At 39.5% G+C, this 23,401-nt stretch overlaps 6 non-coding genes across 6 annotated transcripts; all 6 read left to right on the top strand.

Moving 5' to 3' along the window:
- The first annotated feature begins 722 nt into the window (after positions 1-722).
- Positions 723-794, top strand: trnaq-cug. The gene has a single exon. It is a non-coding gene; the product is annotated as a tRNA-Gln (tRNA).
- A 1,328-nt stretch (positions 795-2,122) lies between these two features.
- trnaq-cug lies at positions 2,123-2,194 on the top strand. Its single transcript has one exon. It is a non-coding gene; the product is annotated as a tRNA-Gln (tRNA).
- Positions 2,195-2,770: 576 nt separating this feature from the next.
- trnaq-uug lies at positions 2,771-2,842 on the top strand. Its single transcript has one exon. It is a non-coding gene; the product is annotated as a tRNA-Gln (tRNA).
- Positions 2,843-3,247: 405 nt separating this feature from the next.
- On the top strand, positions 3,248-3,319 carry trnaq-cug. The gene has a single exon. It is a non-coding gene; the product is annotated as a tRNA-Gln (tRNA).
- Positions 3,320-3,723: 404 nt separating this feature from the next.
- trnaq-cug lies at positions 3,724-3,795 on the top strand. The gene has a single exon. It is a non-coding gene; the product is annotated as a tRNA-Gln (tRNA).
- Positions 3,796-4,831: 1,036 nt separating this feature from the next.
- Positions 4,832-4,903, top strand: trnaq-cug. The gene has a single exon. It is a non-coding gene; the product is annotated as a tRNA-Gln (tRNA).
- Positions 4,904-23,401: the final 18,498 nt, after the last annotated feature.

The following is a 23,401-nucleotide window of genomic DNA, read 5'->3' as shown; positions in this document are numbered from 1 at the left end:
TGAGTAATGCATGTTAGGCAAGTCATATGGGGGTTTCCTACAAAATCTAAGGTCTCAAATCTATGTAGGAGCTTAGCCTGATTTGGGCAGGACTCATGCCTCAGAGTACTTTGCACCAAAGGGTGGCAGTCTGTGTTTAACAAAAAACTTTATCGAAGCAGTCTGTAATATGAAGCTAACAATGATGAAACAAAACCCTTTTACATCTTCTAAAATCTTATCATCGTAATTTATGTGCCAAGTCGCAACAAACCAACGGTTTAGAACATCGGCTGAAAGTAGGCATCCTGCCTTGGTTCCATGGTATAACGATTAGCACTCTGGACTTTGAATCCAGTGAACTGAGAACAAATCTCGCTTAGAAAGAACTCACAAGGCACTTTGGGCGTTGCTCAAGAAGGGAATTACGTGATTTCTATGTTGTGCCACTAAAAACTTTTTAGAACATTATGTGTGACAAAACAAGGTCCATCTAACCTTCATAAAATCATGGTCAACCATAGTTTGTCTACATTAGGCAAGGGACATGGAGCTTCGCCACGATTGCTACAAAGTAAAATTTGTTTGTCTGGGCTCTTACCTGAAAAAGAACATCCTAATTTGTGCCTTGCACTGACAGAACAAAACTATCTTACAGCTTTTCAAATCATTGGAATCATTGTAACATATAAATCCCAGCCCAAGCGATTAACAAGCAACCGACAAAAGCACAATGATGCAGTGGTTCCATGGTGTAATGGTTAGCACTCTGGACTCTGAATCCAGTGATCCGAGTTCAAATCTCGGTGGGACCTTCTAGAGCTTGCCGATGAGATGTGTTTCCTGTTGTGCTGCAACAATATTTCATGTGTACTTCAGATTTACAAGGTGACATCATGTTTTTTTTATTATGTAATTGCGTTGGTCTATAGCAAGTTGTCAAAAATGCAAGACAACAGAGTCATCTCATGATGTTAATCAACATGGTAATGAGATATTAACAACACTTTCTTTACATTTTAATAAGACTAGAAGTTAAGAATATTGGAAATGCATTGCTAAAACACAGCTGTTTGTTTTTTTCCCTGCAACTTGCACGGTAATAACACAACATAACCGATCTGACCAATGAGTAATGCATGTTAGGCAAGTCATATGGGGGTTTCCTACAAAATCTAAGGTCTCAAATCTATGTGGGAGCTTAGCCTGTTTTGTGCAGGACTCATGCCTCAGAGTACTTTGCACCAAAGGGTGGCAGTCTGTGTTTAACAAAAAACTTTATCGAAGCAGTCTGTAATATGAAGCTAACAATGATGAAACAAAACCCTTTTACATCTTCTAAAATCTTATCATCGTAATTTATGTGCCAAGTCGCAACAAACCAACGGTTTTGGACATCGGCTGAAAGTAGGCATCCTGCCTTGGTTCCATGGTATAACGATTAGCACTCTGGACTTTGAATCCAGTGATCTGAGTACAAATCTCACTTAGAAAGAACTCACAAGGCACTTTGGGCGTTGCTCAAGAAGGGAATTACGTGCTTTCTATGTTGTGCCAATAAAAACCTTTTAGAACATTATGTGTGACAAAACAAGGTCCATCTAACCTTCATAAAATCATGGTCAACCATAGTTTGTCTGCATTAGGCAAGGGACATGGAGCTTCGCCACGATTACTACAAAGTAAAATTTGTTTGTCTGGGCTCTTACCTGAAAAAGAACATCCTAATTTGTGCCTTGCACTGACAGAACAAAACTATCTTACAGCTTTTCAAATCATTGGAATCATTGTAACATATAAATCCCAGCCCAAGCGATTAACAAGCCACCGACAAAAGCACAATGATGCAGCGGATCCTTTTTAGAACATTATGTGTGACAAAACAAGGTCCATCTAACCTTCATAAAATCATGGTCAACCATAGTTTGTCTGCATTAGGCAAGGGACATGGAGCTTCGCCACGATTGCTACAAAGTAAAATTTGTTTGTCTGGGCTCTTACCTGAAAATGAACATCCCTATTTGTGCCTTGCACTGACAGAACAAAACTATCTTACAGCTTTTCAAATCATTGGAATCATTGTAACATACAAATCCCACCCCAAGCGAGTAACAAGCATCCGACAAAAGCACCATGATGCAGCGGTTCCATGGTGTAATGGTTAGCACTCTGGACTCTGAATCCAGTGATCCGAGTTCAAATCTCGGTGGGACCTTCTAGAGCTTGCAGATGAGATGTGTTTCCTGTTGTGCTACAACAATATTTCATGTGTACCTCAGATTTACAAGGTGACATCATTTTTTTTTATTATGTAATTGCGTTGTTCTAAAGCAAGTTGTCAAAAATGCAAGACAACAGAGTCATCTCATGATGTTAATCAACATGGTAATGAGATATTAACAACACTTTCTTTACATTTTAATAAGACTAGAAGTTAAGAATATTAGAAATGCGTGCAACTTGCACGGTAATAACACAACATAACCGATCCGACCAATGAGTAATGCATGTTAGGCAAGTCATATGGGGGTTTCCTACAAAATCTAAGGTCTCAAATCTATGTGGGAGCTTAGCCTGATTTGGGCAGGACTCATGCCTCAGAGTACTTTGCACCAAAGGGTGGCAGTCTGTGTTTAACAAAAAACTTTATCGAAGCAGTCTGTAATATGAAGCTAACAATGATGAAACAAAACCCTTTTACATCTTCTAAAATCTTATCATCGTAATTTATGTGCCAAGTCGCAACAAACCAACGGTTTAGGACATCGGCTGAAAGTAGGCATCCAGCCTTGGTTCCATGGTGTAACGGTTAGCACTCTGGACTTTGAATCCAGTGATCCGAGTTCAAATCTCGGTGGAACCTGTTTAAGTTAGGACAGGAACATGGTCTGTTGTTGCAACTGATCTTTGCTTAGAAAGAAGGCACTAGGGGCTTTGCTCAAGAAGGGAATTAGGTGCTTTCTTTGTTGTGCCACTAAAAACTTTTTAGAACATTATGTGTGACAAAACAAGGTCCATCTAACCTTCATAAAATCATGGTCAACCATAGTTTGTCTGCATTAGGCAAGGGACATGGAGCTTCACCACGATTACTACAAAGTAAAATTTGTTTGTCTGGGCTCTTACCTGAAAAAGAACATCCTAATTTGTGCCTTGCACTGACAGAACAAAACTATCTTACAGCTTTTCAAATCATTGGAATCATTGTAACATATAAATCCCAGCCCAAGCGATTAACAAGCAACCGACAAAAGCACCATGATGCAGTGGTTCCATGGTGTAATGGTTAGCACTCTGGACTCTGAATCCAGTGATCCGAGTTCAAATCTCGGTGGAACCTGTTTAAGTTAGGACAGGAACATGCTCTGTATTGCAACTGATATTTGCTTAGAAAGAAGGCTCTAGGGGCTTTGCTAAAGAAGGGAATTAGGTGCGTTCTTTGTTGTGCCACTAAAAACTTTTTAGAACATTATGTGTGACAAAACAAGGTCCATCTAACCTTCATAAAATCATGGTCAACCATAGTTTGTCTGCATTAGGCAAGGGACATGGAGCTTCACCACGATTACTACAAAGTAAAATTTGTTTGTCTGGGCTCTTACCTGAAAAAGAACATCCTAATTTGTGCCTTGCACTGACAGAACAAAACTATCTTACAGCTTTTCAAATCATTGGAATCATTGTAACATATAAATCCCAGCCCAAGCGATTAACAAGCAACCGACAAAAGCACCATGATGCAGTGGTTCCATGGTGTAATGGTTAGCACTCTGGACTCTGAATCCAGTGATCCGAGTTCAAATCTCGGTGGGACCTTCTAGAGCTTGCAGATGAGATGTGTTTCCTGTTGTGCTGCAACAATATTTCATGTGTACCTCAGATTTACAAGGTGACATCATGTTTTTTTTATTATGTAATTGCGTTGTTCTAAAGCAAGTTGTCAAAAATGCAAGACAACAGAGTCATTTCATGATGTTAATCAACATGGTAATGAGATATTAACAACACTTTCTTTACATTTTAATAAGACTAGAAGTTAAGAATATTGGAAATGCATTGCTAAAACACAGCTGTTTGTTTTATTCCCTGCAACTTGCACGGTAATAACACAACATAACCGATCCGACCAATGAGTAATGCATGTTAGGCAAGTCATATGGGGGTTTCCTACAAAATCTAAGGTCTCAAATCTATGTAGGAGCTTAGCGTGATTTGGGCAGGACTCATGCCTCAGAGTACTTTCCACCAAAGGGTGGCAGTCTGTGTTTAACAAAAAACTTTATCGAAGCAGTCTGTAATATGAAGCTAACAATGATGAAACAAAACCCTTTTACATCTTCTAAAATCTTATCATCGTAATTTATGTGCCAAGTCGCAACAAACCAACGGTTTAGAACATCGGCTGAAAGTAGGCATCCTGCCTTGGTTCCATGGTATAACGATTAGCACTCTGGACTTTGAATCCAGTGAACTGAGAACAAATCTCGCTTAGAAAGAACTCACAAGGCACTTTGGGCGTTGCTCAAGAAGGGAATTACGTGATTTCTATGTTGTGCCACTAAAAACTTTTTAGAACATTATGTGTGACAAAACAAGGTCCATCTAACCTTCATAAAATCATGGTCAACCATAGTTTGTCTACATTAGGCAAGGGACATGGAGCTTCACCACAATTACTACAAAGTAAAATTTGTTTGTCTGGGCTCTTACCTGAAAAAGAACATCCTAATTTGTGCCTTGCACTGACAGAACAAAACTATCTTACAGCTTTTCAAATCATTGGAATCATTGTAACATATAAATCCCAGCCCAAGCGATTAACAAGCAACCGACAAAAGCCCAATGATGCAGTGGTTCCATGGTGTAATGGTTAGCACTCTGGACTCTGAATCCAGTGATCCGAGTTCAAATCTCGGTGGGACCTTCTAGAGCTTGCAGATGAGATGTGTTTCCTGTTGTGCTGCAACAATATTTCATGTGTACCTCAGATTTACAAGGTGACATCATGTTTTTTTTATTATGTAATTGCGTTGTTCTAAAGCAAGTTGTCAAAAATGCAAGACAACAGAGTCATCTCATGATGTTAATCAACATGGTAATGAGATATTAACAACACTTTCTTTACATTTTAATAAGACTAGAAGTTAAGAATATTGGAAATGCATTGCTAAAACACAGCTGTTTGTTTTTTTTTTCCGTGCAACTTGCACGGTAATAACACAACATAACCGATCCGACCAATGAGTAATGCATGTTAGTCAAGTCATATGGGGGTTTCCTACAAAATCTAAGGTCTCAAATCTATGTGGGAGCTTAGCCTGATTTGGGCAGGACTCATGCCTCAGAGTACTTTGCACCAAAGGGTGGCAGTCTGTGTTTAACAAAAAACTTTATCGAAGCAGTCTGTAATATGAAGCTAACAATGATGAAACAAAACCCTTTTACATCTTCTAAAATCTTATCATCGTAATTTATGTGCCAAGTCGCAACAAACCAACGGTTTAGAACATCGGCTGAAAGTAGGCATCCTGCCTTGGTTCCATGGTGTAACGGTTAGCACTCTGGACTTTGAATCCAGTGATCCGAGTTCAAATCTCACTTAGAAAGAACTCACAAGGCACTTTGGGCTTTGCTCAAGAAGGGAATTACGTGCTTTCTATGTTGTGCCACTAAAAACTTTTTAAAAGATTATGTGTGACAAAACAAGGTCCATCTATGGGAGGTGGAGGTAATCCAGCACAGGCAAGCAGCCATCAGGTCCTGCAGCCTTTATCTTCGGCGCTGGTCACAGACCCGCTTGTCAGACTGGCGGTACAAAGCGGCGAAGGCATGTCAGGTTCCCCCGAACCCAAGCTTTTCATCGAGAAGATGGTGTCAATTTTGTTGAGAGACCAGTTTATCAAATCCATGATGTTTTTTAGTTTGGAGAACAGTGCGGATAGAGTCTCTCAAAGTATAAGACAATAGACGAGACGAGAGGAGCAAAGCAGGGAAAGTAAAGGGGAGGGAGAGGGAGAGAAAATGCAACCGCTTTCATTGAGAGCCAAAAGAGAAATAAATATCCAGTTATCGGAGTTCAAATATCGGTGGAACCTGTTTAAGTTAGCGTTTTAGGCACTGGTGTAGTCTATGTGATATGCAGGTATATGCCGTATACCCACTAGGAAAGGCCAAGGATTTCCATATACCCACTTAAAAAACATGAGGATACATAACAATATCATTTTTCTGACAGAACTTTCATTCATAAATTCACCCCGTCTGTGTTGCAAACACAGACTGTGGTTGCGATTGCAAATCACTAACGTTTTTGAACCATTGGGGCTTCCGTGGCCTGTGACCTGATATGACGTCACCTACCAAGGAGGAAAATCAGCTGCTTGGCGGTCTTTTTTGGCACAAATTTGAAATTAACTAACTAATGTAAAATAAGATATTAAAATGAAAGCAGACTCAATCTACACTCTTTGAGTGTTTTCGGAAGCCTGCGACTAAAGCTACAGCAGCTTCGTGTGAAATTTCACCCACAGCTCGAGTACAAATGTATTTGGAAAGCTTTGTAAACTACCTGTCCATTCAGTTCATAATATTCTGCAATAAAAGGGTGTTGGTGATAGAACTGAACAAATGTTTTTTGTTCACTCTAAAATGTACCTTGAAAATTGACAAGCTGATAAGACCTGTGCTCCAGGTCCCATATTCATATACTGTAACATTTAAGGCTAAATGTAGATCTCAAAGGTATAGTTTACCCAAAAGTGAAAATTGTGTTATTTCCTCACCCTCAATTTGTTCCAAAACTGTATGAGTTTCTTTCTTCTGTTTAACACAAAAGATGATATTTTGAAATGTTGGTAATCAGACAGTTGGCAGCACCCATTGACTTTCACAGTAGGAAAAAATATAGAGTATGAAAGTCAATGGGTGCTGCCAACTGTCTGATTACACCTTTAAGAGCTACATTTAGCCTTAAATGTTATATGAATATTGGACCTGGAGCACAGGTTTGATCAGCTGACTGTCTTTTGTTGCTTATAATAAATTGGAATGTTGATAACACATAAGCAGTCTTTAATAATGCTCTCAATTACATGTAGATACATATTTTATGCATTAGTGAGTGTGGTGGTGCCTATGGGGTGTCGCTCTAGGATGGGTGCGTATGAGGCTCGGAGGGGAAAAAAAATCACAGTATACTCACTACAAAAAACTATACTACACCACTGGTTTTAGGCTAGGATCATGCATCATGTGTGGCGTCGCTGCTAATTGCAGGAAATGGAAATGTAATGTGACGTGACCATTTGCGTTGGTCCAGATGTTGAAGTGTGTGGCATTTCTGCTGAATGGGTATGTTTGTCTACAGATTTTTTTAGTGTTTATACCTCTATCTTACCTCTTCTTATGTTCATATATACTGTTTTCCTAGTGTTCTGCCTTTTTCTGCTCCTTTTTCCTTCTCTTTTCCGTTTGCCTTTTGGTTATTGCTTCTGTTACTTCTGTTACTTCATCTTTCTTTGTTTTTAATATCTCTTGATTCCTCTAGTTGTGGGATTGATTGTTTTAAGTTGAAGTGGTATTTGTTTGTATGTACAGTAAGTTCTTGTTTTGTGGCCTATTTGCTTAACATTTTGTGCAGGGTCAGTAAACCAAGGTTGATTGCCCTGGGTCATTATGAGTGTTTGTTTTTTTTTTTGCATGTGTTTCTTTGTAGTTGCAGCAGGTCAGTGGGATTGTAGCCAATTAACCTAGCAATTGCTACTGTAGCTGGAGAAGATACGTAGTGGTTATTGTATGTTGAGCAGATAAGTTGATCTAAGTCATGTGTGGAATTCTTGCTAACAATAGTTCTTTCACATCTTCTTTGAGTTGGATTGAGGCTGGGGCTAAGCGAGTGGCTGACTGACTCAACAGTGGTGGAGTTTCCCTTTCCTATCTTCGTGTTGTTGCGCACTTATGCCATTTTCCGTTGTGTATTTGGTGTGATAGTATTGAGCTTTGTTTGTATGGTTTAGTTAATTAATTTATTATGTTGCTGTGCTTCTAGTTTTGGGACATTCCACTTGATTCATACGAACCCGAATCTTGCATCACAAACACTTGTGAAAAATTGTGAAAAATTTTTTCAAAAATTATTTTGGTGCTATAATGTCTGCATTGTTGTGAGTTTTGTTTAACTGTTCCTGTATGTTTTCTTTTCCCAATATCTGAGTAAGGCACCTTATCTCTACTGTGTCCCACAACCTTCCCTTTCCACTCCTGTTACATGTGTGTTTTGGGGAAACTAATGACTTCATTGGCTACAACACATGTACAGGTTGCTTTACCTCTGGAACAAGTGCAGACCTGAGTATGAGTTGTCTAAACATTCATGGAAAACCAGTGCAACCGAACTCACACCATCTCCTACAACTAGTTTTGGGTTCAGTATAACAGTGCCCTTCCCAGTCCACATTACAGCTTTCATTTTATGCAAGCTATGATCTGTTGCAGACTAAACACCCAGTGTTAAAGCAACTTTAATGCATACATGCCTTATTCAGGGCTAGTTGTCCTTTCCATGCAAAATCTACAGGGGCAATAAACTTTATACAAACTGAAAACATTCTATTAAAGCACAAAATGGCCCTGTCTGAAAGAATTTAGATTTCCTTTTGTACCAACACTTTGAAGTTCGGTTCTTTTCCGCGGACCGGTTCTTTCGGACAGTTCAATTTAATGGACCAGTTCAAAAATCCAGTTCACCAGTTCTTTTACGTCCTGAAGTAATGGTCATTCACAATGACGTAATGACACAAATTCCATCGTCTCGCTGCTGGCAGATATTAATACAATCAATTTAACACATTCAAAAAGTTCTTTGTAATCATAACTTTAGTTGAATATGTTTCTTATATTTAAGTTTTGCAACTAAAACACCCAGTACAGGCATTGATGTGCAAACCTGGGTGATTTATGTGCCTTAAAAATATAAAGTTAATAAACTAAAATTTCATCAACTTACAAAAAGCGGCATACAAAAATAAAGACTAACCTGCACAACAGTCAATAGTAAAATTAACTGACATATATTGAGTGAACAGTTTTTTTTTTTTTATTTAAAAATGTTTAATAGCCTATGACTAGTTACTATGCATATCCCAATATGTATAATTTGCTCTGAAGGTTCACGCATCGGATGCGTCCGAAAGAAACAGTTCTCAGTTCTGTACTGATGATTCGCTGTATCGGTTGAGTAATTCACGCATGTGCAGTATCAACAGCTCGAGCTCACAGTTCTCTCAGCACAACATGTCTCAGTTCACTGTACAGGAGTTACATATATTTCAGGATATTAGTTTATTTAGAGTCGGACCGACTGTCAGACATGACCAAAAGTGAGTAACTTTAGTAACTTGTGGATAAGCGCTGACTCAAGACGCGAACTGTTTAGAACGAATCAGTCCGATTTGGTGAACCGGTTCATCCAGTTCACTAAAAAGAACTGGTTCAAAAGAACGATTCGTTCACGAACTGGCCATCACTAATTGACTGGTCTGTACATCCCTAAACAACTCTAAATATATATTTAAAAAAATGAATTACCTAATTATTCATACAGCTGAACAGTTTATTAGCTTTCCTTTAGGAAAAGTTTTTCCTTTCCTAGGAAAACAATAGCTTTATTTTATTGTTATTATTACTGATGTGTCCTTGGCAGAATTAAAGTTTGGACCTTTTGGATTTAGTACAGTGGAAGATTCACATCTGAAAAATCTCCAGGAATTTGGTGATCTTGCCAGCCTGAAGCAGAATCTTAAAGCAAGGTTTCGAACATCTTGCCATAAAGAATTGAGGCTGATTTAAGGTCAGTGTGAGTCCCTATCCTGTATTACTATAGTGTTCCAAATAAAGTGCTTGGTGAGTTTTTATTTAAATCATCTTTGTCATTTTAAGAGATAAATATGAGTGCACTAGTGCAGAGAAATGTCTTTCTAAATCAACAGAACTGTCATTTCAACTTACATCATAGTTAAGATGGCATGGCAAGACATAAAGACCTTAAAACAAGCATGTGAGTATGTGAGTGTCACAGTGTGAGTATTGTATCACATTTACACTTACATTTACAGCATTTGGGAGTCACCCTTATCAAGAGAAACATATAACATTGCTGTGAAGTCTCTATCAATTAATACATTAACACCGTTTCACTAGGTTACAGACAGGATACTATCAACCTAATTTAAAAAAAAAATGCACATAAAACAAACAGGGAAAATAAGTATAATCTTGTTTGTGTTTGAAGACAGCCAGTGACTCAGCTGTTTGGACATCTAGAGGTTGCTCATTCAATCATCCCAGGGCAAGAACAGAAAAGAGTCTTGCTGTATACCTATTGTACCTCTAGCAGCACTAGTTGCTCTAAGTGAGTGTGGTACAGTGTGAGGAGTGACAAGAGCTTTGAGATAAAAGGGTGCTGGTCCATTGTTGGCTTTGTGGGCGTAGGTTTGTCCAAAGTGAGAAGATTAGCTACTTGTGCCAAACACATCTCTAGATTTGGTACCTGTGGAGATGACCATAGAATAAGTATGCATTGCTTTGCCAAATAAGAAATTAAATTTAACAAAGAGTGTGAAGCAGTAGAGAAATCAAGTGATGTTTTGCAGTTAAGTAAATATATAGTTGGGGACATAGCGAATTCTCTGGCCAGCATCTTCTGAACCATATCATGTACCTCATGCCAAAAAGGTTGAATGTTCCTGCAGTCCCAGAATAAATACACCAATGTTCCTATTTCAGATTTACATTTAAAACACAGCGTAGATACATTTGGGTACATTTTATAGAGGCACACTGGGATTAGATATGTCCTGTATATGAATTTAAAGTTTTGCTAATGCATAGAGCTTGAGGTTGATTTATGAAAAACCTCCTCCTCATATAGAAAGCCATTCATCATCATTAAATGGTTGGCCCATATCCCTTTTCCAGACCTTTCTCAAAGGTGTAGCGATTTTGGCTCGCGAAGCAAGGTAAATATTTATAAGTAACTATAACGTGTTATAGTGGCTTCTAAATATCTTAACCTAAGTTGAAATTAACGGTACTGAAAACGTTACACTTATTTGGTCTGTTCGTCCGCCGAACAGGCCGTGTAACCTTTATTAATTCTATGAAGGCGGTATCTTCCCGGCCAAGAAAGATTCGCTTTCCTTTTACTGTATACCGTAATTTAAATTAAATTAACTTAATAGAGCATGTAGTTCAGACCAGATATTGCAGGTACCTTAATTTGTGAGCGATACTCAGAGACAAATCACCTGTGGCTCAAAATTATGACATTTAATGAATGAGACAAACACAACATAAACTAACTACACAAACAAACAAAAGAAACAGGGAAAATGAAAATAAAATAAAACAAAAGAAATTAAAATTGGGGAAAGGGAGGAAGAGACTGGAAAGAAGAAACTAGAGAAAGGAAGGAAAGGAATGGCAAGCTTAGACTCAAAAATTAATCACACCCTAACTGGGAAATCGTCACAGAAACTTAAATTCACCTTAAGATTCAATGAAAGATTCCTACTTAAAATTACGCATCTAAATTGGTTGGTAAAGGAAACGGTTACTTGCATTGGCTTACTGAACAAGAGTCCGGATGCAACAGAGAAATCTCTGAAAAGTCAGTTAGGGTGGGGTCAGACGTTCTTCCAAGTTCTCCTGAAGATCAGAGCAGTTGTCGTTCTTGGAAGTGAAGCTTGCTGGAACTTCTTTGAAGGAAGATGGAGTCGTCTTGAAGTTGTTCCTGAAGTCTGACCACGGATTAGTGGTGTTTCTGACAATTTAAAGGTCGCAAACTCCACCCATCTTTGGGAAGATGACCAATACTTCGGTCAGGATTTTGAAGGGAATAACTCCCTTTGTTTCAGGTGTCTGTGGGCGTGGTTTAGCTATCAAACTTTTAGATGACTTTAAAGTTTGATCCAGGGTGTATTAAGATGGTATGGCGCCTTTCGTGCTTAAATAAAATACACCAGTGCTTGAAAAATGAGTAACCGATAATTTTGTGGTCATTTGGATACTAAACATGAAGGGTAATGACGGTATGAAGGCAGCGGTACATTGCATACATAGATCATTAATCAAGGCAAAGATAAAGGCAAAGAAACACAAATGAAACATAAACAAGATGCACTTTCATTAGGGATGTAAAAAGAAAACGATAGCTTCGTATACATTCTGACATCAGACCTTAAAGGGGCATACGGCATTAGAACAGGTATACATTAACATGCCATGATCAGTAAGATATGATGATAGAGTATAACGGATTTTAAAATACAGTGTTGTTTTCTGACACATGAATAAAATACACCCTTGTCAGGAAATTAAGGAGCAAATAATTTTAAGTCAGGCAAGCCTTAAAAGAAGAAACACATTACAAAAAGGGTTATAAGAATGAGAACCTTAGAGTACCTTATCTTGGGTTTTATTAGTAAACGGAATGTCTCATTGTGTTGTGTGTGTGTGTGTGTGTGTGTGTGTGTGTGTGTGTGTGTGTGTGTGTGTGAGAGAGAGAGAGAGAGAGTTCTGTTTGCAGGCCCCAATGAGCCGCATGGGGTTATCTGGTCTTTGTGGAGACTCCAGACATTCTGGAGCCAGGTGTGGGTGTAAAACTGGGTTGCTCATCGGTTAATTGAGGAGTAGATGTTGAAATTTAGGGTGCCTGGGACATGAAATCTAAAATGAACGGTGCCAGACGCTACAAAGGATTTAAGGGTGAGGAGGTTTCTGATAACTGTGAGTACAGATAAGATATCTGACCCTTTAACGCCCCTGGCAGAAGAAGACTATTCTCAATATCAGAGAGTTCCCAGCGAATTTTCCCCTGTCTTATTTTAGACTGAATAAAATGATGTAATTGGAGAAATTTAAAAAAAATCAGTTTTAGGAATCTGGTAATTCATTTTACCAAAGTGTTTCAAAAGATTTAACTATCCTGCCTGAAAATAAGCTGCCTAGATTAGAAATACCTTTTTCTGCCCAGGTCTGAAGGCCGACATTGGCTAACGAGGCAGGAAAATCAGGGTTCAAAGTGATTGGGGTTTGCATAGTCAGACTTTTGGGGAAACGGAGATACTTTCTGGCATCCTCCCAAGCTAAAAGGGTGTTAAATAACAAAAATGTTTTCAACTACTGGGGGGACCTCTCTAAAGTTATCAATAAATGGGAGAGATGTTAGCATTCTTGGAGCACAGGGAAAGGATTCCATACTGACCCACAAGGAGTTGGTATCGTTCAGAAACCATCTAAGCATTTGTTTAATCTGAGCAGCCTAATAATAGAGCTGTATGTTGGGTACTGATCCACCCCCACACTCCCTTGGCTTGAGAAGGGAAGTGAGTTTAATTCTAGGTTTTTTATTGTTCCATATAAACTTACTGATAGCAGTGTTCAAATCCTTAAAAAGGTTCTGATTCAAATAACAGGGTATATTGAAATAAATAGAGTAAAAGGGGAAGCACATTCATTTTAATTGTGTTAATTCTTCCAAAGAAAGATATCGGTAAAGAGGTCCATCTATTCATGTCTTGCTTAAGTCTTGCCATTAGGGGTGAGTAGTTCTTAGAAAATAAATCATTTAAATAGGAGGTTATATGTATACCCAAATAGAGAAATCCAGATTCAGTAATGTGAAAGGGACATTGTGATTTAACAGTTTGTGGGGTGTTTAGAAACATGGCTTGGGATTTCCCTAAATTAACTTTATATGCAGTAAACTGACCAAATTGATTGATTGTCTCCAACAAATGGATAATTGTGGTTGCTTTAAGTAAAGAAGGACATCATCCGCATACAAAGATAGGCGGTGTTCCATCCCACCTGCCATCACCCCCCGGATGCCACTATGCATGTGAATACTTTCTGCCAGGGGTTCGATGTACAAGGCAAACAAGAGTGGTGACAGGGGACAGCCTTGTCTGCAGCCTCTTTGGATCGAGAATCCACTTGATAGTAACCCGTTGGTGTTAACCACAGCAGATGGGCTATTGTAAAGGAGTCTCACTAATCTGATGTAGTTAGCGCCCAAATTGAATTTATCCAACACTTGAAATAGAAAATTCCACTCAACCCTGTCAAATGATTTTTCTGCATCTAGAGATATTATAACGGCTGGGTCACCATTTATAGTCAAATGGTGTATTATATTCAACAAGCGACGTATATTGTCGGAGCCATAGCGAGATTGAATAAATCCAGTTTAGTCAGATTTAATGACCTTAGGCAGGAGTCTCTCTAGGCAATGAGCTAAGGCTTTGGCCACAATTTTGAAGTCTACATTAAGTAAACTTATTGGGCGATATGAGGCACAGTCTAAAGGGTTCTTTCCTTTTTTTGAGGATCAAGCTAATAGAGGCAGTCCTCCAGGAACCTGGAGTAAGATCTGGACCTGGTCCTCGTCTGAGATTGAGGGTAAGGGTATCTTATCCAAAAATGTATCAGGGTCTTGGGGTGCACATGAGGAGGTGTACAGATTCTCATAAAAGTCTTTAAAACTGGAGTTTATTTTAGCTGGATCATATGAAATAACTCCCTCGGCAGTTTTGATGGCCTTAATGGACCTTTCATCTTGTTCACAATTAATTTGGTATGCAAAGAGGTGATTAGGTTTGTTCCCATATTGATAAAAACTTTGCCTGCTAAACATTATTAATTTTTGTACATGTTCTGAATAATTCAAGTTTAATTTAGATCTGGCGCCGGTCAACAGATTCCAGTCGTCTTGTGTGGGTGAAGTTTTATGAATCAGTTCCTATCTTTTGACATCTTCTCCTAATTTTTCCTATTCTCTGACTTTTGTTTTTTTATTCCAAGTAGTAAAATAGATAATGTGGCCTCTTAAGGTTGCTTTAGCTGCATCCCATTCGGTGGCGCTGTTTACTGGACAGAGTTCATTGTCTTGCCAGTACTGGGATATTTTTTCTTAAAGAAAAAATATCAAGGTGGGTGTTTTTATTTTCGCAAGGACGTCACGAGAGTTCTTGTTTTTCTTGATTGATTTTGCATGACATGCTCTTTTTGGGGGTTTTCATTTGTTACTTTGAATTTGGCAATTTGTTACTTTTAATTTGGCAATTTGTTACTTTGAATTTGGCAATTTGTTACTTTTAATTTGGCAATTTGTTACTTTGAATTTGGCAAATTATAATTTGTTGGCTGATTGACCACAATAAAGAAGTTTGCTCATTCTCATCCAGGTCTGAGGAGTTTTCTCAGTATTTTTGTAGTAATTATAGAGTTAACAGTGAAATCTAACTAAAGGCCTAAGAGAAGAGATCACCCTGCGATGTGTCGGCTTGGAGACCGGCTCTGAGTTCCGACATATCTAATGGCACCCCAGATGGGACTTCAAAGGGACCAGGACCACTCTCTCTGAAGGATCACAGAGGCCGGCCATAATATTAAGGTACGCAGACGCCTGTTATATTCGAAGTCTGTGCATAGTGAATCTGTGGCCTGGAAAGGGAGGGGTGGCCCTGGGAGGCGGACAGTCAAGAACTCTTAAGGGTGAAATACAGTATAATAACTGGATGAAATAGGAAATAGATAAAGTTGTTTTGATTTGTGACTGTGTGAGTGGCAGGGTAAAATCTCATGGGCGGATTCTGTTGTGAGAGGCACACACACACTTAGAAAGAGTGAGGGGTGTGTGTGTGTGTGACAGAAAAAACTCATGAGTGAATTCTGGTGTATACATTTTTTTTACTTATTTATATTTTTGGTATTAAGGATTGAAAATTCCTGTGGCGTACCGCCGGTGTGTATATAACTCACAGCCGGGACTGAACGGACAGGTGGAGAAAACGCGTTGGCCCTAGATACCACTGTCCAGCGAGGCAGATCTGCTTGGTAGGGCTGGGGGGGGCCCCCTGGGGTACGGTAAAGTACCCAGTATTTATAAGTGTGTATATACGTGCATGTTATCATCATAAGTATACGGCGATATACAATGATAAGTGGATACGGCAACGTACACATTGATAAGTGGACAGAGCCAATTGAGTATTCATAAATAAGTGTACGCCATATAAGTATACATAAATGATACGTGTACGGTGTGTAATGTGTATGAATTGTTTATGTGCACATGTGTATTTGTGTATTGTCAAACTGAGTGACGATTCAGTTTGATGTGTGATAAAGTACAAACAAGCAATTGTGAAGTGTTTTATGGCACTTATAAGATCTTATAAAATGAGTTGCAACGGAAAAAAAGCGCTAAGTCACACAAGCAGAACATAACATTTATTTAAGTCACACAAGCATTCAATTATAACAGAGAACTGTATGAGACACACTGAGTGAAAATAAGATTCACCTGATTCATCTGATTCACCTTGCTTCATAGTTTTCAATATTTTTTAATAAATCCCCAAGGGTCCAAGAAGTATCTAAGCCTTTTAATCCAAATTGCTGTGTTCGCCTTACAATAGTTATTTTTCTGACCGAAGACTGTACACGGAGTTTATTCCCATCCATTTTTTTCCGACTCTCACTTCCTAGTTGATGAACTACAAATTCGGTGTCATGTTTATAGTCCAGCTTTACATGAGCCAGTAGGTGCCCCGTAGAGCAGAGATAGACAAGCTTAGAAGCCAATACCCGGTAACCGGTATTTGTTTGGCAGTTGGGCCAGCCAGTAAGAAGGAGCGAGACCCTGACGTCCCCTTAGCCAATAAGGAGACGATTTTAACGAGGAGTGATAAGGGCCATCTGGCAAGGGGCCAGGTGTGCCCGCTACTGAAGAACACTGTGAAAACAAGATTGATTGTTATGACTTAAATTCCAAAGCTGAACACACATACACAGAACAGCTTTTCTGAGTTTTTTCTCTTTTCATGAGCATATACTAATGCTTAGTGGGAAAACATTCATATAAAATTAAATCATTTTAAGTTTGTTAAAGAATTTAAACAATTCTTGGGCCATTCTTTTTGACTTCATAAGTTTTGTTCGTTTTGTTGGGGAAAGTTTTTTTCAGTAGTGTTACACCATTTGTAAGTTATTTTTATTTTATTTTATTTTTTGTCTTTGTTTTATTTTATTTCATTTTTTGTTGTTTGTGTTTGTTTATATGGATCCCACTAGCTGAAAGTCTATGGCAATCAGCTAGTCTTCCTGGGTCCACACATATGCATATTCATACATACAAATCTGGTTTTAATTCATAACAGGACTAGACATAAAATACAATATGATTTATAATTACATTAATAACCTAATGTAGTGGGGGTTTTTTTCCACAGAAAGCATTTTAGCTTCTGTAACTCTGTGCCAGTAAGGCCTAGAATCACCCTGACATTTGTAACACACACACACACACACAGAGATTGTTTTGGTTCCAATAAGATTGTTGTTTTTTCTTTGTCTCTTTTCTGTGTGTTAGAGGTTTTAGAAGCTGAAAACTTGGAGCATTATCTAACCGAGTAGAGTTACATGATGTTATAAGTTTTATTTTGTATTTTGTATTTTTTCCTTTTTTTTGACAATGTAACAACAATTTAATTTTTACAACTTAACAATTTGTTTTGATTATTTATCTAAGTGATTTAACAGTGATTTAACTGGTAGTTTATTTGATTGATTGATTGTTTATTTGATTTTATTTGATTTATTAGTGAGTTAATTAATTGAATAGGTCAATACTTGGTTGAGTATGTAATTATTTGAATGTGCAGTTGATTGATTTTAATCAATTTTAATTTAATTTTCATTTTAATTGAAGTTATACTTATTCGACTTATACTCTGATCTTGATATCTGCCTTGTCTTTCGTGAGAACTATACTAGAAGGAATCCTGCACAACCACGTTTTCCAGAAAAAGAGTACACGTTCAACTGCAATAATTACAGAACCACGTGACAGTGCCACAAGGGCGAGACAAGGGTGCATGATGGAGAAAGGTAAAATAACTTAATTACTCCAGCTGCAATTGTAATAATAAAGCACAAGATGGCTGAAAAAGAAATTAAGAAGTACAGTACATGAAAAAATGGCAAGACCGGACAAAAGGAGGATTGCAGTGGCCTGAAGGAGGCACGTTTGATGAGGTAAAATGCAGGAAGACGAGAGGAAGTATAAAATGCTGGGAGAAGTAAAAAGCATGAGAATGTTTTTTGTTTAAATGTTTTACATTTTAGTAAGTTTTTTAGGAAAATGTTGTAATATTGCAATGTTGGGCTCTGCTAGCAGAATTTCTGTATTTGTACTTACTTTGTCTGATCAGATATACAGAGCATTTAGGCATTCATTTGCAGGGTTGATTGCTTACTGTGCATAATCATATGATGTATGAATGGGCATTTATTGATATGGGTATTGAGAAGAAAATATTTAGGAGAGTTTTTGTTTCTGTTTTGCTTTTGTTTTTGTTCTGTCACTTTTGGTGTGGTTGGTCTGTGATTGGTTGCAGTGATAGGCCCTAAGACAGCTCTTTTCTACTGAAAAGCACAGGCGAACATTGCACTTGCTACACAGTGTGTTTGTGTATCCACAATTGCAGTAAACTGGAAGAATAGACTAACTGAAAGAGAAATCTACATATTATCCAGCATATCCATTTGCACCTGTCCCTGTAATTATGGTCTAATTGAAAATAAGTATAACAGAAATAGAAAAGCACATTTAGAAATGAATTACAATGAAGGTGCATGCACAGGTTATTTTGACTACCACTTTGGCCCGAAGTTGTAGAGTTACAGCATGGACATAAGCTCTAGTTTTCCAAAATAACTAAATATGCATGTGTTCTAGACATTGTAATGAACACATAAAAATTTTTTTGAGGAATTTTATTCGGATCTTGATAAAACCAGTCATGGGAAAAAAAATAATAATAAATTTTGTGGGTAGCGTGACTGGACAAATAAACAAGGTGGTGTTGTAATTCTGCAACGTTGGGCTTTACAGGGTTAAAGGGGTTAAAGGCAGAACAGAGTAAAGAACAGGAGTAAGAGTAGGCTACAGCCCCACTCTCAGGTGAATGTGAGGAGCAGCTGCAACCCCCATCTTATAACAAACATTACAGATCCGACTACAACGGGATCCATCAATACAGTTGGGAGAAGGAGGTGAAACTCAAGAAATAGAACTGGAGATTATAGGAGGGCAAGTCAGAGGAGAGGAGTAATCCGGCAGACGTCAGCAGAAAAAGAACGTCCCAAGGGAGAGCAAGAAGACTGCCCTCCCATGGTAAAGGGCGGCAGCAGAGGAGAAGAAGGAAAATACCCAGAATGCCCAGAAGGGGCTACAGGAGGAAGAGAGGAAGTGCTGGAAGATGATGAATACCGACGCCTGTACTGGGACAGGGAGGTGGAGAAAGCTAATGCCCGATGGGAGGAAGGGAACAAGCAGAGGAGCGTAATATGGAGTGGTTGACTGAATACACATGCCCGCCAGGTTTAAAAAGACACAGCACACCGACTCCCTGGGCAAGAGAATACATTAAGCCATGAATGGAAGATGTCTGCGATCCACTGCTCCTCAACAGTGTGGATGGGGACCAGGCTGAGCTCGAGGAACAAGAGGACAGCGAGACAGTTGCGCAATATCTCCATCGCCTCACTGACATACAGTACACAACGCGCACAGCGGCCTCATTCCCCCAGCAGGATATGAGTGAGGGGGAAGTGACAGCGTACGAGGCACACTTGAGAAACAGTTTCATGAATGGACTTTCATGAATGAATTTCATGATTCCAGAAATATCTGACAAGATGAAAAACCTATGCATCACGTGGGACACGGGAAAGCTGAGCCTCATCATACATCATGCTCTGCATGCGGAAAAGCTGCCCACGCAATGTATGAAGGAGCGGATTAAGTATGAAAGACCGGATGAAAATCTGTGCATGAGACACACAGATTCCCAGATCATGAGAATGGGAGAAATGCCACGTACTCTGACTTCATAATGGAATTACATGAAGCGTAAGGCTTTTTTTTGTGATGCCTTTCCAGGGAAGATGGATATGACAAAGATTGCGCTGTGCACATGGGAAGCCAAGGAAGACAACAGGTGCATGCACAGATGCCTGCTCCAATGCTTCAACAAGGAGCAGGGCAGTCAGGAATGAAGCATGCACTCGCAGCAACACCACAAGGAGCTGGAAATTGGGCAGGCCAATGGATGGGCCCAGGATTTCAAGGACAAGCCCCAGCACCACCTGGAGGGGACCCATTGGGCCCAGCTCCAGGAGGAATGTGAAGAGGTCCAGAGAAGCCAGAGGGGGGGCTGGTGCAGTGTACCACCTCATTGCATCCTGCACAAGAACCAACAATTATGGTGGGAATTGGAAATGAAGTACAGGCCCCATTCCTGAGTGAAACAGGAGCAATATTTACAAGCATTGGAAAAAAATATTTACTATATTTCCCAGACACTCCAACCAATCTACTTGGGGGAGATGTGCTCTGCAAATTAAGAGCCAAAATACACTGTGGGCCATCAGGAGTGTGGATAACACTCCCAGAAATGTTAGCTCGACAATAACTAGTAGTAAGCCAAGAAGATGAAATGACAGAACTGGACAAAGTATATTGGATGGAAGTCAAGGACAAAGATACATCAAAAAATATGGCAAGAATACTCAGTATGGAAACCATGGCTAAACTACATACGACCAGATTGCCGTGAAGCTAGAGGACCATGGCATTGTACCCTGAAATATGATGAAGGGGGAAAAGATGAAGAATATGCATCATAATGATAAGAATGACTAGAAGGAAGAAAATATCACATCAGCACGCACAGCATGATAATTGGCCAGCAAGGAGTAGCTACATATGCTGTACTCCCTGAGCAGATTCAAGAATGGTATCAAGTTGGAGATGCAGTCTCCCACATCTCCCTGATGATCGGGCGAGGTTTTTGAATCCAAAGATTTAGGGCCTAAGATAAAAGAGGCAGAAAGGGTAGTGAAGTGGAACATGACTAAAGACCATAGAGTACATATGTCAGAAGATAGAGATTTTAAGGATAGATTAGGGGACAATCATGTTATCATGTAATCATACACAACCATGTTAGTAAGTCAGTGAACAAACGTAAATTCTAGTAAGAGTAGAAGTAGAGATACGGATGCCACAGATGGCAGATAAGGAAGAGTCAACAGAGAAAGAAGTAGACGAAGCACTAAGTCAAGTCCCAGAGTAACTGTGGACTAAACATGTAACAGATGTAGGACTAGTTAAGTCAGCAGGATTAGCAAAAATACAGGTTAGACCCAATGTACTATTACTTTATCGGAGACAGTATCAATTATCCAAAGAAGCGGAAGAAGGGATAGGGCCAACTATTAAAGGGTTATTAGAAGCAGGAGTTTTAATCCCCACAAAAAGTCAGTGCAACACTCCGATTTTGTCCGATCAGAAAGCCAAAATTAGATAAATGGTGATTGGTCCACGATTTGAGACCAGTCAATCAGATAGTGGTGGCAGAGACCCCAATGGCCCCGGATCCACAAATGTTGTTATCAAATATTCCAGAGGGAACAAAATGGTATACAGTAATTGATCTGTGTTAAGCATTTATTAGTGTCCCATTGCACCCTGACTCTCAGCACTTGTTTGCATTCACATGTTAAGAGCAACAAGGATATTGTGAAAATCCATCGATATTCAACCAAGTACTGACCAGAGATCTGGTGAATTTACAAATGGAGAGCCTGACTTACTGATTTGTAGCCAATCGAAAGAGCAATGTGTACAGGATTCAATAACAGTACTGAAGGCCCTAGCAAACAACGGGCACAAGTTTAGTAAAGAGAAGCTACAATTCTGCCAGAGAAAGGTGGAATATTTAGGATGATTGTGATAAATCTCCATATAATGATACATATTTATGTCCTGCACTTTGCCTGTTGGATTCAGCAGCCAGAACACATCGGCCGAAATGGATGGGCAACATAAGTAGATCATGTGCGTATCAGCCGGTAGCCGCGCCATTTCCTATGGATATGACTGTTCAGATGCGGCCTAACCAGAAGTTTCCACTATGTATTAAGTCAAGAGGATCAGTGTATGTTGGTTTAATTGGATCCAGACTCCCACTGCTGGACGAGAACAATAGTGATTCAGACTGGAACTAGTTGCGCATATATAGGACTGTAACATATTGGTGTGTGTCCCTGTTTGTCTGTATCCCCTATGTGTGGATATCTTTCATAAGTGTTGTGTACACGAGGCACCACATTACTGGTGATGGTCTTAATGCCTTAATTGTGACTGAATCCAGACTGACTACACACAAACTTTTCTGTACATATGCTTACGTAATGGGTGTTGGTATTTTGTGTCTACTGGTCTATTGCCTGTCTCTCTGTTGTCTGTAAGGCTTTGTTGCAGGCTATGTCGAACCCGCGGAGTGACCAGAGACAAGTCCAGTGACCCCTCACTTGTGCCCGGTTAGAGGCGAGCCCACGAGGTGTCGCTTGTCACCTCAACAACGCTCCCGGTTACTGCTACACGTGCATCCAACTGGACAACGAGGTAGACCTGTCTGACTTCATCTGGGCGGACTTCGACCTGGGCGTAGCACCACATTGCACCTGGCTAACATACCCTTCCCCGCCGACGGCTGACACCTGGTTCACGTTGCTTGAGGACACACGCCCCGTGTCACTTATCCTTGCACACGCAAATCTAGTCCTCCCTGAAGGACTGTGGGTTCATCCGTGCCACCAGAATGATTATTCTCTGGACAGGGGATTGTTTTTGCAGGTACACACATATGAGGTACGTCGTTGGACATATGGACGTGGACATGCACATGCGTATATTATTAAACACCATATACGGCAGGCCGCCGTACGCCAGTACTGTACGTTATTCTTTTGTGTATAAACTCTGTACATCTCACACCAAAGATGTGCAACAAGGTCTACAGGATATGCAAGGGCCACCCACTTTCATGGACTCATGGACAGGGGGTGATTCGGATGCGGTTGTTCCCATAACTCGAGCTTTCCACGCTTATCGCCACAAAGACATTTGGAGATCCCTGCGTGCAGGCCGTCACATCAGAGCCCCGTTGCCACAGTGGATTCAAACCATGCAGCGCAATCACTATTGGTGGTGGTCGTAGAGACAGCTAGTTTTCTTATGCCCTGCAACTGTTTTTTGTGTGTTTTTGTTTGTTTATTATGTTTACTATACCTTTAGTATGTTTATACTGTATGTTTCGGTGACCCTGGTGACACTGCTTTCACTGTCGCGCTATAAACTCGGGCAGAGTGAGAATTTTCCCTCAAATCTGACTCCAAAGAGGTTTTTTCGCTCACTCCTGGCTCACCTTTTGAGATAAGAGCATGTGTGAATTGTGGTATGTTTATGCTATGTTTGTTTTTGTTTTTTTTGATGTGGGGGAATAATGTTTTG

This window comes from Tachysurus fulvidraco, chromosome 3 (genome assembly GCF_022655615.1).
Source record: "Tachysurus fulvidraco isolate hzauxx_2018 chromosome 3, HZAU_PFXX_2.0, whole genome shotgun sequence".
Taxonomy (NCBI): Eukaryota; Metazoa; Chordata; class Actinopteri; order Siluriformes; family Bagridae; genus Tachysurus; species Tachysurus fulvidraco.
Note: the sequence above shows the minus strand (reverse complement) of the source record. Positions and strands in the feature narration are given on the sequence as shown.